Here is a 6,464-nt window from a genome sequence, read left to right on the forward strand (position 1 = left end):
AGCTCCATAGGCTAGCCAGGCTGTCCATTAGAATGGCGACTGAACACGTGAAATATGCAAAGTGTGACCAATGGTCTGATTTGTTAATTTTAGTTTTAAAAATTGTTAAATATACTCCAAACAACTTTCTCTACCGTGAATGTTTATGAAATCTAAATACAGATGAAGTATTTCTGATAAAATATAATCATTGAATTGAGATTTGCTTCATGTGTAAAACATACACTGGATCTCAAAAACTTAATTATGAGAAACAAAGGGAAAATATTTACTTTTTATATTGTTTACATGTTGGATTAATCATGTTTTGGCTATGTAGATTACATAAAATATGTCACTGAAATTTATAAAGAAATTAGTCTGTTTTAATGTTTTATTAAATGGGTGCTAAGAAAATTTAATTAAAAAATACATACATGGCTTTGCGCTAAATTTCCTTCCTTCCTTCCTTTCCTACAGGGTCTTGCTCTGTTGCCCAGGCTAATGTTCAGGTGGCATCATCACAGCTTAGCATAATCTCAAGCTCCTGGGTCCAGCAATCCTTCTCTCTTAGCTTCTTGAGTAGCTGGGACTACAGGCACATGCCACCATGCCTGACTAATTTGTCTACTTTTTATAGAGATAATGTCTTGCTATGTTTCTCAGTCTAGTCTTGAATTCCTAGACTCAAGCAATTCTCCCACCTCGGTCTCCCAAGTGGTAGGATTACAGGTGTGAACAGGTGTGAGCCACTGCACCTGGCCTTGTATCATATTTCAATTGGATGACACTGGTCTACATAGTAAATAGCAATAAATACCCATCAATCTTGGCAACTTATTTAATTTGTAGCCAATTATCACATGTATTTTTAAGCTTATTTATTAAGACCTACCAAAAGCCAAGACCTTTTTTATAGCCATTAACTAATCTAACCACATAGGGCATAAGTTTCTCTTTACTTGTGAGACAATTTCAATTATCAATAAGGTGTTTAGTGCTCATATTTGTTTATTTTTTTTGTGTGAAAACCTGACTTTATGATATTCAAGTGTTTTTGTGGGGCTACAGCGTACAGTTGTAAAGGATGTTTATTATACAAGGGCTCTTTACTAAAAAGACCCTGTTTGTATTATACTCACCAATCCTTTGCCCTGGCAAGAGTTCACCTTACTTTTCTGTAAGGGGCTGCTTCTTTCTTTCATTCCTTTTTTTTTAAAAGTGACACAAATACAGAATATAGACTAGCAAACTCTGTATTCTTCATCAACATCCAACATTACGTCATGCAATATTATAAAACCATTCTTAGAATATTGATTTTTGCCCAAATCATCCAGGCAGCATGTATTACTCTGTGTGATATGGTGTGAAAATTCTATTGTCAACTTACATTTGCCAAAGATTTTATTGTTCTCCCAACTTTCCCAAACATTTTATCAGTGTTCTTACTCAATACTAAGTAATAAGTAAAACAGGTATTTTTCTCATTTACAGACAAAAACTAGTATTTAATTACCTTTTGGATGCTATAGAATGCAGAATTATCACAGGTGCCCCTTGCAAATAGAAGTATAACTCCTGTAACTTGTGAGACAATCCCATAAACTGCAACTAAAAATGAATATAATATGTATAGGCTAAGAGCAGAGCCAACCATATGCCTCACTGAATTTCAGTTTCTAAGGAAAAAAAAACCCACATTTTATCATGTTTCATTATTTCTGTCTTAAACTAGTCATAAGTGATTGCCATAAGTGATTAATGGCAATGTAGTGTCTCCCCAATCTAATTTATGTTTTATAATTATTACTTCTGTTTAACTTATGTAAGTGACCATGAGAAAAAAAAAAAATCTCCCTTAAAGGTGTTGCTGAAAATAACAGCTACCTTTGAGTGGCAACTTTGCATTATAGCCAATTAAAATCCATTTTCAGTTAGAAATGAACAATGCTATCATACGCTATTCTTTTATTTAAAGTTAAGGAAAAACAACTTAGCTAGTGCTTCTGTGAATCTACAAGGCTCTGAGGAGAATATCTTTAAGATAATTCCTCATATCCCTTTTGGAAGAGTATTAGTAGTTTCTTATTCAATGTAGATTTCTTAAGTAGCTGACATTTATTTTGTTTCCTACCACCTGATCTTGGTACCTCAAAATCTGTTTTTGATTTGTTTTACATTTATTCATGTTCTAATGGCTCTCTGTGATTTTCAATTAGAATTTTTATTCTTAAGGAATGAGTTTTAGATCTTTTTGCATAGACAATGAGTGTGGTTGGTACTTATGTGTTTAAACAAATCTCTATTTGCTAGACATTAATGACTCGTTCATATTGATTATATTCTTAAGAGTTAATAATTTAAAATCATTAGAGACTTACAGTTCACTTGAATGCAGTACATGGCCTGTACATCTCCTTATATCAAACCATAGCATTATACCTCTTTTGATGTTTTTTGTAGTTAGTATATTTACACATGCAAATTTAATGCACACATCATATAAATTTTGAACAATGCAACATCTTACCTTTGTAACATAAATTGGCTTCCCTATTCTAGAGTGGAAATCAAAGTTTCCAGTTAGAGTATCAAACCACAGCTGCCAGATGGGTCAAGGTTTTGAATGTAATGGATCCACAATTTATTTTTATTTCATTCTAATATTTATTACATCATTGTGGTCTTCAAAAGAAATTATTCAGGTACTCACTTTATCTGCATTGATTTAAAAGCTAATTTTTTTTAAAGCATGACAAAAAGATAATTTATTTTAAATGTAAAAACATGAATTCACTAACAGGTATCACACGCTCCACTCATTCTGTAAGTCATGTAATGGATATTGTCATTTTGACATGCAGAACTTTTCTCTTCTTCCACCACCTTTAAATTAATCAGACTGTGAAGAGAGCGAAGGGATTGAGGAATGGAACCTGAAATTCCAATGGGCTCCCCCTGCTCTGTGTCTCGCTGGAGCATGTGGAAGTTAGATGGTAACCTAATAAGGAAAGCCCCACTGGCTTTCTGTTTCCTCCAGACAATGAAATGGCATAATTGTGTCTGTGTCTCTCTTTTCAATTTTTCACTATAACACAGTTTGAGAACTGCAGATTCTAATTAACTCAAATTAGACTAATGGGAGAGATGAGAGGTACTACAATATAGAGATTAAGAAGGTAATGTTAGACCTCATAGATGTTGGGTGCAAAGGAAATAAATGTTAAAAGGATCAACTGGGCCATTGCTTCATAGATAGTGAAAAGCACTAAACAGTCAATGGCTTTAGCTCATTTGAATGAAAGTTCCTGTCTACAAGGAAGAGTTTTAACAACTAAAAGAGCAGCCCAAGTATCATAATAACATTAAGCCTTTTCTTACTCTTGTTCTGTACTTATCATTAGCTTGGAGACATAAAGAGGTGAAAAACAATAATAAAAAAAAATCTGTGGCCCATTGTCATATATATACATATCTTTGAACATATTCATTAATACCTATCAACTTTTATTTATTTAAAAATCTATACTCAACATGCTTTTTTACGTGTAGAAAATTTAGAAAAACTAAAATATTACACCATACTTTTATAAGATGTTATGTAAAAGATATACAATGAGAAATTTTATTATAATTTTATTGTTTGAAGAAATTATTTATTAATTATAAATATACATAAATAAAAGTTCTTATTTAACATGTTATAATTTCTGTTTCTATAATTTATAAGTCATTAAACACTGTTACCCTATTGTGTTACAAAATACTACAGCTTACTCATTCTAACTCTATTTTTCATCCCATTAACCATTCCCACTTTATCTCACCTGCTACTATAGTTAGCAAGAATTAGGTCCATATTTAAAAATACTTAAAAAGAAAGCAATTGGAATGTTCCTAACATCAAGAAGTGATAAAAGCTAGAGGTAATGCTATCCCAGTCACCTTGATTTGATCATTACCATTTGATCTGATGCATGTGTGTATCAAAATATCCCAGGTACTCCGATAAATATATACAACTATTGTATACCCATAATAATTAAAAATAAAAAAAACTTTTCTAAGTTGTTAATTTTACAATGAGCTTTCAAATTTTAACTATTGCTTCTAATATTCACTTATTTCCACGAATTCTGAAATATTTACTATGAAAAAAAGCTGATAGAGAAAAGGTAATCTTCAGTGTTACAAAGTTATTTTTGTTTTGTAAATTTATATTATACACATATAGCAAGTTTATTTGTCGTATACATTTGTTTCTCCAATTCTTGTGGTTACATAAAGGATTTAACATAGCAAAAATAAAATGCAAAATTATTACAACAAAATACAGACTAATTTGACCAAAATTAAAACATTAAAATCACATAAAGGAGAAAAATTAAAGTGAAAGCTATCTGGTTATACCCAGAGAACATGTAATTGAACAATAAACTTAAGGCAGCATTTCTGAAAAGCAGAGTGAAAAGGAGATAAAGTAAGCTCCGTGACTTTCATGATTAAAAAAGTTAGGATGCTATCAGTTCCTCAAGAAATACATTGTTGGAAGTCTTTCAAAGAGCAACTCATGTATTATATACCGAGTAATTATCTCTTCAACAACTTCAGTTCATAGTCGATGTTTGGTATGTTTACAAGGAAAATTTGACATTTCAAAAAGTACTAAAAAGAGAATTTTTAGCAAAGTGACTGTATGCAATATGTCCATCACAATAACTAGGCTCTTTTAGTTGATTTCTAGTACATACCCTTCTCTCACTGACTCCGGGAAATTCTAGGTTCCCTCTTCAACACAACAAGTGGGATGTTACATGAAAGCGAGTCTCAGATACAATCCAGTGTACACAGACTTATTACCAAGTAGGTACAAAAATATAACACCTGTTTTTTCAACTAGGTGAGATTGCAGCTCTCGGTCCTTCAGACACTGACCAGAACTTGCACAAAGCGTCCTTTGGAGGTGGAATAGCCTTGACAGTAGCCTTGAGGAAGGTCAGATAGTCCTCTCATCACAATTAGAGTCCTTTATTACGCCCGGGGACTGTGGGCAGGAACAGAAATGCTAAGATTTGGCAGAGCCTTATGCAGGTTAGGGCACTGCTTCATTAGGTTCTCCTAATACCTTTACAATGGAAAAACATCTGTCGAACATCTCTGTTCTACTGAAGGCAGAGGGAGTGATATTAGAAGTCGTTGTTATGTGAAGTCATATTACTACTTTTAAGTTACAGAATACTGATTAGATCTTACACATGCTCTAAGCCCGCTGTGGGGTGGATTCCCCAGTAAAATATGTTAACTGCTAATAATCCATTGCAGTGTGTAGAGTATAGTCAATTTATCCTCCCACATACAGGTGCACCTGTGTTTCTTACATTGCTCTTTATTGTGCTTCCCAGACACAGCCTATTTTACACAATTGAAGGGCTGTGGCGATCCTGTGCTGAGGAAGGGTGTAGATGCCGCGTTTCCACCAGCATGTTCTCCCTTTGTGTCTCTGGCCCACATTTCGGTAATTCTCACAATGTTTTAAAGTTGTCACTATTGTATCTGTTATAGTGGACTATGATCAGTGATCTTCAATATTACTATTGCAATTGTTTTGGGGATCACAAACTGCATCCGTATAAAACCACATAAGATGGAAAATTTAATCAATGCATGTTCTGTCTTCTGACTGCTCTGCCGTCTGGCCCACCCTACATCTCCTTCTCTCTCCTCAAGCCTCCCTATTCCCTAAGACACAACAATATTGAAATTTGGCCAATTCATAACCCTACAATGGCTGGTAGGTGTTCAAGGGAATGGAAGAATCACACATCTCAGATCACACAGTTGTGAGGTAGGGCTGAAAGCTAGGCCTCTTGTGTGTTAGCCAAGTTGTTAATTCAAAGGAAAAGTTCTCGAAGGAAATTTAAAGTGCTATTTGAGGGAATATATGTGTTATCAATATAATAAAGCAAAATAACCTTATCGCTGATGTGGAGAAAGTTTTATTGGTCTGAAGAGACGATCAAACCAGACACGAGCATTCCTATAAGTCAAAGCCCAACCAGAGAACGTTTCTAATTCTCTTAAATTCTATTCTTTGAAGGTAAAACATGGCAGAAGAAATGCTGGAAGCTAGCTGATTTTGGTTCATAAACTTTAAGGGAAGAAGCCATCTATGTAACATAAAAGTGCAAGTTGAAACAGCAAGCACTGATACAGGAGCTGCAGCAAGTTATCCAGAAGATCTAGCTAAGATCACGGAGGAATGTCACTACACTAAGCAACATATTTGTAAAGCAGATAAAACTGCTTTCTATTGGGAAAAGATGCCATCTAGAAGTCAATGTCTGGCTTCAAAGCTTCAAAGTAAAGGCTGACTCTCTTTATAGGGTCCAAAGCAGCTGGTGATTTTAAGTTGAAGCCAATGTTTATTTACCAGTCCAAAAATCCTAGGGCACTTAAGAATTATGCTAAATCGATTCTGCCTG

This window comes from Nycticebus coucang, chromosome 2 (assembly GCF_027406575.1).
Source record: "Nycticebus coucang isolate mNycCou1 chromosome 2, mNycCou1.pri, whole genome shotgun sequence".
Lineage (NCBI taxonomy): Eukaryota > Metazoa > Chordata > Mammalia > Primates > Lorisidae > Nycticebus > Nycticebus coucang.